This window comes from Numida meleagris, chromosome 3, assembly GCF_002078875.1.
Source record: "Numida meleagris isolate 19003 breed g44 Domestic line chromosome 3, NumMel1.0, whole genome shotgun sequence".
Classification (NCBI taxonomy): Eukaryota; Metazoa; Chordata; class Aves; order Galliformes; family Numididae; genus Numida; species Numida meleagris.
Window position 1 is genome coordinate 93,061,399 of NC_034411.1, and position 11,395 is coordinate 93,072,793.

General features: G+C 38.5%; 1 long non-coding RNA gene across 1 annotated transcript in view; it reads left to right on the forward strand.

Annotated features, from left to right (window-relative positions):
- Positions 1-10,123, forward strand: part of LOC110396740 — a 12,742-nt gene extending 2,619 nt beyond the window's left edge. The window contains exons 2-4 of the long non-coding RNA XR_002437221.1: positions 6,389-6,420; positions 7,575-7,814; positions 9,689-10,123. This is a non-coding gene — a long non-coding RNA (uncharacterized LOC110396740). The remainder of the gene's footprint in view (positions 1-6,388; positions 6,421-7,574; positions 7,815-9,688) is intronic.

Consider the following 11,395-nt stretch of genomic DNA (forward strand, 5'->3'; position numbering starts at 1 on the left):
GTTATGGAAGGATGAGTGACATGGGGATAAGTTGAAGAAAGTGGTTAAGACTGAATGTAAGGTGAAATGTACTCCCCATGAGGACTGTCAAGCAGTGGGGCAGGTTTCTCAAAGAAGTTGTGTAGTATGCATCTTGTAGGTTTTCAAGACCAAACGAGGCCACGCTCTGAGGAACCTGCTCTGATCTCATAGCTAACCTTGCTTTGAGCAGGTGGTTGGGCTAGAAACCTTCTCGGGTCTCTTCCACCCTGAATTACTCTATGGTCCTTTGAAAATGGTCTGTTTCTACAGCTCTATCTACTTGACAATTGTGAAGGACTCCTCAGTAATGCTTAGTAGGAATACGATACTTATGGCCCTTGTTATTACTCCTTCCACATCTTACTTACCAACAGGTGGAATTAGATAATAAAAACGGAGCAGCTGCAAAGACACAAATACTTCAATTTTTTTTTACTGTGGAGACCAGAAGAGTATTTTCAGAATGCAGAAAACAAATATGGAAGATATACAGTGGTTCAGAGCTTCAGGGTTTGCAGTGTTTACCCTAAATGAATTTCTGTGATCCTAGTGAACTTGGAGGCCCTTCACAAACAGGGATCTGACAACGAGTGTGAAGTTCATCCAGGACCCAGAGGTACACCAGTTTTACAGGCCAATACTCTGTAGTGAGGAAAAGCTTTGACCATTCATGCAGATTTTCAAGTCTGATTCAAAGGTCACTGGTGTTAACTGGACTCTTTGATATTCATGGTTGATGTTAATTGGAGCATTTGATCTTCATGGGCACATCCAGTGCCAACACTTTTACTCTTCTAAGAGGAGGCATAGGAGATGACATAAGACTGCTCATGTTGTTAAACTAACTAAAATTCAAAGTGTTTATAAACAGTGTGAGTTTTCCATCTGGATAAAAATATACTACCGTCACTTAAATATAGAAATAGAAAAAAGAATCATAATGGCATCTAGATCTGTTTGCAAGATCTCAGCAAACCATTGTAACACTGAGGAAAACAAAGTTAATGTTTATGCATTTCAGTATGTAATATCTTAATATCTGCATTAGGAACATTTTTTAAAAAATAGTAAAAGTTGTTAATTGACTTTAAAATAGGACATTAGGAAAGATAAAGAAGGATAAGCATTAAAAGCTCTAGGAAAATACATGGCCAGCTTTATCTCTGGGAATAGTAACAATTCTGAAGACCTCTAGTTCCATCAGGAGTGCCACCTTTGATATTTTTAATGACTGAGATAGCAAGTTCCATAAACCCTGACCCCACTGTACTTCTAGTTCCTGCTTTTCTTTATATTACAAGGCCATCATTGCAAAGAGCTTACAGTTTGAGGCAGTGTGGGAGCACAGATGGAAGGGAGATGAGTGGAAGACTAGGAAAGTGTAATGCTGATTGTAATACATTGTCCCTAACATGCTTTATCATTGATTGTTTGTTTGTTTGCATACTGTTCAAGATTTTTCCCTGTGCACCAAATGATAGAAAACGGAAGTAAACATATAGTAAAAATAGTAGCTGTTGATAATCTTACAGTATTTTTGTGAAACTCTCTGGAGCACTCAGAAAAGAGCTAGTTTGAATGTTTTTCTGTGTTATGCCTTCCCATAAGGTGCCAATGTGTTTACTGCAAAGCACTGAACCCTTTTATTGGAATAGGAAGATCAAAACCCTTTTTGGGAATGAAGAAGCTGCAAAACAAATCAAAGTCATTGCTTTTTCTTTTTTTCCAAGCTTCTCCGTATTTGCCATTTATCTGCCTGCAAAGGAAATGCAACTCAGAAAAAAAAATTCTTCTGTTTCCATAGAGAGTTTCAAAAGAAAATTTGCTTTTAAAATGTAAATCGACCACTACGTTGATATGAAGAAGGGAAAAAAGGTGGAGGTAGGCAAACATCCCACAGCCCACCATCAAAATAAATAAATAAATGAGAAAGTGAAATTATATAAAATTTAATTAAAATAAATAGAAAATAAAACAAAAGTTATTAGGTAAGATGAAATTAAAAGGGATCAGTAGATATGTAAATGTGAAGTATATAAGTTTTCCACCATGCTCTGATCTTCTGGTGAATAGAAAAACATGCTTGATATTTCTCAAAAAATTATGAATAAGTAAGATGTCTCAAGATAAGTAAAAGTAACTTGTAAAGCTGAGAACCAATCAATTGTTTTACTGCATATAATTGGTATACAAATAATATTTATGGTAGTAATTGAGGACAGAAAGAGGAAAAAAATTTAAGACCAACGCAAAACCAGTTCGGGGCAATGAACACACGGTTATGATATTCAGAAGTGATTGTAATAGGCAAAACTGCTGATAATTTTAATGAAAATTGAGTGTTTTAGCAATCCTAGTTGGCTTTTAAAATCTTGTATCTTCTGTCATATCTGACTGTCCAAAGCAAGGCCACAGAGGTAACTTAAATAGTTTGAAAGTAAGAAAATATCTTCAATAAAACTGTTTACATTTCCTTCCTCATTTTTTTTATACTTATCAGAAAGGGGAGGTGTTATGAGAATTTGGGGGATTGCCTATATAACACTGTAAACAGGAATGTGACCAACACAGTGATAATCTCTAGAAGGAATTGAAGGCGTGTTGTCTGGGGCAGGAACAGAAACATTCACAAATCAGCCATAGCGACTTCCCAGCACAGCTGTAGGTTCCTAGTAAGACCAGTAGGTACTAATAAGACCCATAACTAACTGTTTGTAGCACAGAACACACAGAACATATGGATTGCTGTTTATATCTTAAAGAATTCATGCTGCTTGTCTTTTGCAATCTAACCTTTGTGTCAAAGCCAATCTCCTTCCATGGTTGCTGGAGAACAGTGAGTTCCTCCAGAAGGCTGTCCCGAATCATAGGATAATTAAGGTTGGAAGGGCTGCTAAGATCATCTAGTCCAACCATCAGATCATGCCTGTGATCACTCTAGACCATGTCACTCAGTGTAACATTTAGCCTTTTCTTGAAAACCTCCAGAGATGGTGACTCTACCACCTCCCTGGGCAGCCCATTCCAATACCCCACAACTCTGAGATGTTTTTCCTGATATCCAACCTGAACCTCCCCTGGTGAAACTTGAGGCCATTACCTCTTGTCTTATTTCTGTTCTTTGAGAGAAGAGGCCAACAACAATCTTGACATGAACTCTGGACAGGCTGGATCTCTGGGCTGAAGCCAACGGGATGAGGTTCAACAAGACCAAGTGCCGGGTCCTACACTTTGGCTGCAACAACCCCAGGCAGTGCTACAGGCTTGGGGCAGAGTGGCTCGAAAGTTGTATGGAGGAAATGGACCTAGGGGTATTAGTCGACACTTGGCTGAGCATGAGCCAGCAGTGTGCCCAGGTGGCCAAGAAGGCCAATGGCATCCTGGCTTGTATCAGAAATAGTGTTGCCAGTAGGAGTAGGGAAGTCATTCTCCCTCTGTGCTCAGCCCTAGTGAGGCCCCACCTCGAGTACTGTGTCCAGTTTTGGGCCCCACACTGCAAGAAAGACATTGAGGCCCTGGAGCGTGTTCAGAGGACAGCGACGAAGCTGGTGAGGGGTCTGGAGCACAGGACTTATGAGGAGCAGCTGAGGGAGCTGGGATTGTTTAGTCTGGAGAAGAGGAGGCTCAGGGGAGACCTCATCGCTCTCTATAACTACCTGAAGGGAGGTTGTATTGAGCTGGGGGTCGGCCTCTTCTCTCTTGTAACTAGTGACAGGACGAGGGGGAATGGCCTCAAATTGCACCAGGGTAGATTTAGGCTGGACATTAGGAAGTACTACTTTTCTGAAAGAGTGGTCAGGTGCTGGAATGGGCTGCCCAGGGAGGTGGTTGAAACACCGTCCCTGGAGGTGTTCAAGAAATGTTTAGATATAGTGCTGAGAGACATAGTTTAGTGTGGTTGTTGGTGGTAGGTGGATGGTTGGACTAGGTGATCTTGCAGGTCTTTTCCAACCTAGCTCATTCTATGATTCTATGATTCCTTTCAGGTAGTTGCAGAGAGCAATGAGGTCTCCCCTGAGCCTTCTCCTGTTCTGTAGAGATAGCTTACGTGGTCTTCTGCCTGAAACTGAACCCCAGTGGTGCATCCTCCTCCTCTATGTGGCTACATGAAGATGTTCCTGGAGCCATCTTCTTGCTCTGGATTTGGGAAGCTCTTGCAACTTCCCTTTTGTGTTGCCAGAGAGAGTGGATCTTGTCAAAGCAAGAATCAGCCCAGCACAGCTCCCCTACCCTCATCCTAATCCTTCAGAACACTACTGCACAGTGTTTAGCTGAGAAAATTCCACAGTCAGCAACCTCATTTTGTCCTTCCTCCCACAGATTTTAAGCCATATTAATAGATCTTTCTGAGTTCTTTATAACATACAAAAAGCCAAAGCAGCCTAGAGTCACAGCATTTTTTGATTAAGGATGTAGGTTTTATTTTTGAAATAATTAAGAAAGAAAAAGTGGGAGAAAAGCATGTGGAAAGTATGTGTGGGAGGGATGAAGAAGAAGAAAGACTACTTAAAGGTTTGGAGAAAGCTGAATGAATAAATAAACCTATTGATGCTAATTCAAATAGAACTGCCTGAAGTCTGTCCAAGCACAGCTGGGACATGATGTGGTGGCTGTCAACAAATTCCTCATCAGATTGTTACACTCTTTCACTTCTTCAAATGAGAAAGAGAGAGAGCACAATAAGGAGATAATCCAAAATGTAGCATGGATCTGATGCATGTTTCATGCAACTGAAAAGAAAATAAACAGTTTGGTCAGATGAGATCTATAAAGTAAAAGAAGTTTTGCTTATTGTTATTAAAAGAATATTCAGATGAAAGCACTACTTATTTTCTCAAGTACAAAAGACTCTGAAATTTCAGAAGAATCACTCTTGACAGTGGTGTGCATATTGTGAATACTTACCAGCTTATTTATTAATTCCGTGAGTATCAAGAGGAATGTGCTAGCCTATTTAAAATGCCAAGATTGTAGAGAATCAAAGCATCATAGAGACACAGGGCGAAGGCTGTATTTATTTTGTCAATTAATGACACTATTGCAGTTCCCACTAAAATTGCCGTATTCTTGAAAATGACTCTCTGTAATTGTTCAGGCAAGAGGCAATAACTAATTACAAAAATATTCCTAAACACACATATAATTCATTGATTTGCTAGTGAGATATTTTGCTAACACCCACATTTTTTTCTCCTGAATCACTACATTTTCTTTTTTTCCTTTTGTTTCTGTTTAAAATGAATTAAAATTCTTTCCAAACTGCCAAGGATGTGAACCTGTAAATTTCCACTAAGACTTTCAAGCAGGTTTAAATTTTTTCTTACCTCCAGCAAATATAAAATACTTCAGAACAGGATAAGCAGCTGATCCACATGTAATTTCGTATAGATTTATATTAGTTTCTAGTTGAAATCATGAGGATCGTGATTATCTTTAGTTAAAGGAAATTCTTCCTGGCAAGTCAACCAAGAAACACCTCTCTGTTGTCCTTGATGAGTCTCAAGGTCAGGATGACCAAGTAGGTTCTCTATTCACCCATGCAATCTGTTTCATGTGAACAATTTTTACTGTTCCTGTGCAAAAACAACATTTATGTATCACTGAAGAAGTTTCCTTACTTTCATGTATTATATCAAACATTCATACTCAGATTTTAATAAGACAGTGTCCCAAATTAACAAAAAGCATGATTTGACATACTTGTGTAATGCTATATACCAGAATTCATTTCAAAATCTTGTCAGAGATGTTCAAAGTCACTCTCTAAGGTACAGAAAAATGAGCTTATTCACAATTCCTACCATCCACTTCTGTATGATGCTCAACTACAGATTTCACTTAAATTTTCCAGCACTTTTTTGTTACAGTAAGAATGCCTTCCTACTGAAATGATACTGATTACTGAAATATTTCCTACTGGAAGTAGGTGTAATTTGAGCAGGAGCAGGAAGAAGTGCAATAGTTTTTTCCAACTGGAATTAATGAAAAAAAAAGAACAAAAAACCTCTCAGAATCCCATTCAAAAAAAGAGAACAAAATTAAAAAAACAACATCCAGCCAACATTTGAGCATGCTGCTTCTTTGTAGGTGAATTCAGAATTTCAATATTGTAGTAGCTGTTCATCATTGAAATGTCAGAAGAAACTAGTCAGCTACCTCTTCTAAAAGTAGTATCAGTGGACTCTGGGTAGTCTTTACTCAGATATTTTGGCAGGCTTTGTCCCATGCATCCTTTTTAATCAATTAAAACAGAAGTGATAATTCATATTTTTGGCAGCATATTAACTGAGACTTCAGACTGGGCTCTGTGTACTGTCAGAGACAAGTATAAGGTATTGAAATTCTCTTCACTTTCATTATTTTGTAGAATCTGTCAGAAGTTTTTCTGTCTCTTTAAAGGTAAGTAAAAAATCCAAGTAGAGCAATTAAACAGGTAAGTCAGCATTCTTTAGACAACTAATTATAAGTACTAAAAAAACATTCTTTGAAATCTGTGGGTCTTTTCCATTTTTGGCACATTTGAGGAAAGGAGACTTTTCATATCAATTTTTCTGTATTAAAGTTCACTGAGCAGAAAGATAAAGTGCATCTCTACTTACGAAAAATGGTTTTCACAAAGCTGTTAAAAAACATTCTACATTCTCAGGCATCTCTTCAGTGTGTGGGTTTCAGCTACACAACACTAAGCTGTGTATTTGGCAACATGACATGCCTGATTATCCTGCTGATGCTCTGTATAAATTTTATCCAATATTCATTGACTCTTTTGTTTCTCCTTTTTGTCTTACCCTGCGGATTTTGAAATATCTTTGATATACTTCTGAGTATGTAGTAGATCGAACTTGAAACTGCCACTCAAAATGGCCAGTATGGACTGCCACAGTAGGTCAGTGTTATCCTCATACACTAAAAGAGGCACAGCTTTCAAACCTGCATTTCTGGGATGGCAGTATGACAACAAGAGAGGAAAAGTTCTAAATACCTTCCTCCCACTCCTACAGTTTTTGATAATCTGTAAACTGTCAACCACCCTGATGTTTTGGGTTGTTTTCTTTTTTTTTTTTTTTTTGCTCTGCAGTTGACTGTCCCACTGCATCTTCTGTTGTTCTTAAAGATAACTGTTCTTTTATGAATTCTCAGAGATTTCACAAAGCTATTGAGCTGTGTGGTTGCAAAGTAGCAGTAACAGTTTTCCTAACTTTCTGGAAAGAGAAATTTTTGCAAATAAAAGCAAAGTCCTGATAGCTTTCCTCTTTCTTACTGTCATCTTCTTTTCATTGGAGCACTTGAAAAAACTTATCTCACCTAAAATGGACTTCAGCTATTTAGAAGTTACGCACGTAGTCTAAATTAAGTTGTTTGGGGTTCCCTTAGCAGCCAAGACATATTTTTGGGGGTGAAATTAGTTGCCCACTGGAGCAACATATTTCTAAATTGAGCATAGGAAGTACGATTCAGTATGACTAAGCTAGGCAAGAAACTTAACTGGTTATTAAATATTGTCTTTGGAGCATTATGTTCTACAATTGTTTTGTTTGTTTTTTTGGAAACAGAGAGTCTACTAACACAGATGCATCTCAGAGGTAATTTCTAAAATCCAGTCTGTGAGATAGCTCTATCACACTACGTCCATATTACAGATAGTACCACAGGAAGCCACCAAGATGTATTTGAACAGAAACTCCAAAGTAAAATGGTGAGTCTTGAAGAGTACTGGACTTCACAAGAGTACCATACCTACCAATTCAAAACTGAAACCTGCTGCCTTCTGATGAGGCTGAGAAAAGCATGAGGTGAGGGCAGTACGGTAACTATCTTGATACTCACAGAGGATTAGCTAGACTAAATTAGGAATGCTACACTTGTCCTCTACCCAAAGTGAATCTTTCTTCTGGCACAGCTGCTGCAGCATGTTTAGTGAACTTCCATTTTCCTGGTGAAATAAGCTCAACTCTTTTTCATCTTAAATTATCACGATAAGGCTGAACTGTGATACGAATTTCAAAAATGTTTGACTCCTTTGAAAGTAGTTCTTTTTGTGCTTTAGTAAGAATTCTGATTAAAATGGGATGTATGTGTTTAAATACATGTTTACAAGTAAAATCCTTAAATACAAGTAATTTCCAGGCTAAATACCCATGCAGTAGTTGACAAATGGGAGTTTAGACATGCAGCTTCTGCCATTCTCACCGAGGGCTGTATATCAAATTCTAACACACTGTGCTGAAAGATAATCCCCAAGAATTAGATGTTCTCTCTCCAGATTAGTTTATAATAGAATTGACTTTCATAGAATCATAGAATTATCATAGAATCATAGAATGGCTTGGGTTGAAAAGGACCATAATGATCATCTAGTTTCAACCCCCCTGCTGAGTGCAGGGTCACCAACCATTAGACCAGGCTGCCCAGAGCCACATCCAGCCTGGCCTTGGATGCCTCCAGGGATGGGGCATCCACAACCTCCTTGGGCAACGTGTTCCAGCACATCACCACCCTCTGAGTGAAAATCTTCCTCCTAATATCTAACCTAAATCTCCCGTGTCTCAGTTTAAAACCATTCCCCCTTGTCCTATCGCTATCCACCCTCGTGAACAATCGTTCCCCCTCCTGTTTATATGCTCCCTTCAAGTATTGGAAGGCCACAGTGTGGTCTCCGCGGAGCCTACTCTTCTCCAAGCTAAACAAGCCCAGTTCCCTCAACCTTTCCTCATAGGAGCGGTGCTCCAGCCCTCTGATCAAACTAAGGTCTAACAAAAGAAGACCACTTGGCATTGGGAAAGATTGCATAAAAATAATTAGTGATGTCAATGAGCTTGATTTAATTACACTAGTTATCCAGCTGTTTTTCTAGTGGTCATTTTCACTTTTCATTTCTGTCTTCCTGCTATGTCTCCTGGTTGTTGTATTCTAACTTTACAGTGGATGTTCTTACCATCTATTTAAGTGCAACAGAGAATATATGAAAGATAATTATTTTCTCCTGGAATTTTCTGAAAAGTATGTGTAGGAAAAAGTTCAGAGAAGGGCAGAGAAAGCTCTTAGGAAGTTTAAGTAGCAGATCTGATAGGCAGTGAAGAAAAAGAAGCAATGCAGACAAACCCTGGTGTATTTTCCACAAAAATGTGAAACCAGAAAATGGAAGAAGCTTTTAAGGTATTTGACAATAATGAGCCACATTAGGTTTTGATAGGCAGTGCATTTGATAATTTTGTAAGTCTTTTACCTATATCTTCTAAATCATGAAAAGAGACATTCAAATCAATATACACAAAACTCACTAGGCGTCATTAATGTTAATGTATCATCTCTTTTTTTGAATTTCTACAGTATTTGAGCTCTGTAATAGATTGCTAATACGTTATTCACTGCTGCCACATTTTCTTCAAGAGGATTGATAAATACTTGTATAATGTTATCAGAATTTTTAGATCAGTTAGCAGTAGACTATATTTCCCATGTTGTGATCCTATTTTTGTCTTTAACCTCTTGAACATTTTTTTTTAATCCTACAACTTTTATGTTTTTCTAACAGCAGACTCTCCTTTGGAGTCTGTTCATCTGTGAAATGCAGAGAAACATACTAATTGTCAATATACTTTATTAATATTATGTTTTAAATATAGTTGGTAACTGCTGTACCTCTGTTGTATCACTTCCAATGCAGGTACAATGCTTCGATGTGACTTTAGTGAATTATGTTAGCAGTACCAGAGACTGCTTCATGCAGATGGGAGCTGGGAGCGAGGAAGAAGAATGACAGCAAGGCCACATGGATATTGATGGATGTGCAGCAAAACAAATCACCAGGAAACGAAGGACATTTTATCAGCTAGTTTGGTTTATTGACCCTAGTGAATGTGTGTGCAAATGCCCCCAGGGAAGAAAAGAAGCGGACAAGTGTTATGGTCTAACCAGACAGATCTCTAAGCACCACGCAGTCATTTGCTCACTCCTTTCCCTCCCAGTGGGATGGGGGAAAGAACTGGGGGGAAAAAAAATAGAACTCATAGATCAAGATGAAAACTGCTTACTAAGACAGAAAAGGGAAGAGGAAAAAAGGATAACGGTTATGATAATTTTATATATGCATATATAAACAAATGATGCACAAGCAATTGCATGCAGCAGCTGCTCCTCCTGCCAATTCTCCACCACTTTCAAGGGTTTTTTTTTTTTTTTTTTGTTTTTGTTTTTTTTTTTTTGCATGCTGTGGAATATCCCTTTGGCCACGTTAGGTCAATTGTCCTGCTTCTGTCCCTTCCCAACAGTTTGTATCCACTCAGTGCCCTCCTCTGGCAGCACAGTACAAGAAGCTGAAAAACCTCCTTGAATCTGTGCAGCACTGTGCAGCAACGAATAAAACATCAGTGTGTTATCAACAGCGTTTTTCCCTTAAAACTGAAACATAGCATCATACCAGACACTATGGAGAAAAAATCATCTCTGTTCCGGGTGAAACCAGGACAAGAAGTATGAAAGAAGTTTAATTATTTCCAGTAAGATTATTCAAGTCAATTAAATTTAATTTGAGATAATTATAGGCAAAAACTTTTAGCATGCTGTAAAACTGATTCATCAGTCACAAGATATACAAGACTGAGTTTAGACAAAAGATTAGTGCAATAAATTAATAAAGTGAATATGGAGTATCACTGTGATACATTGGCAGTCAGAGAACCCCCAGCTCTAACTGCCCCTTCCCAGTACACTTTGGGTCATCCCCCATGGCCCATGACCCCAGTTCAGCATCAGGTCCTGTCCCAGCTAGGTCACAGTAGGTCCAGTCTCCAGCTCTCCACAGCCACGGGCCCTGCTGAGTGAGGCTCACCCTATTTAGATGACTCAACACCAAGGATAGATTAGTTACTTATACTCAAAGATGGTCATACTGTTGCAGTGTCACTTTATTTGTTACTACAGTATTTTTGTCAACAAATTACATATATTTATAGAACTATCATGTGTCTCTAATGAGCTGTTTTAATACAACAAAAGGGTTCAACTGGCTGCTTGTCAAGACTGGACCAGCCTCACTGAAAATAAGCTCTCACTGGAAATAGTAATAAATAGCAATCTACTATAATCACTTTTTCATATGGGTGGACATTTGGGTGCCTTTCACTTAACCTATATTTAACTATCTACTGCAGGGATACCTACTTGTGACCTTCCGTCTCTATGATCATTTTACAATTAGTAGAAAGACGTAGGTACTGTAGGACATGATTCATACGACCTACTTTAACCATCTACTTCAGAATGAGATGAATTGCACCTTAGCTGTGTCACTCTCTCTTTTGATTATAGTTTTAAATCACTAGTCACCTATACAAAGAGATTTCTCGATGTGGCCAGATGAATCTCACCCTCA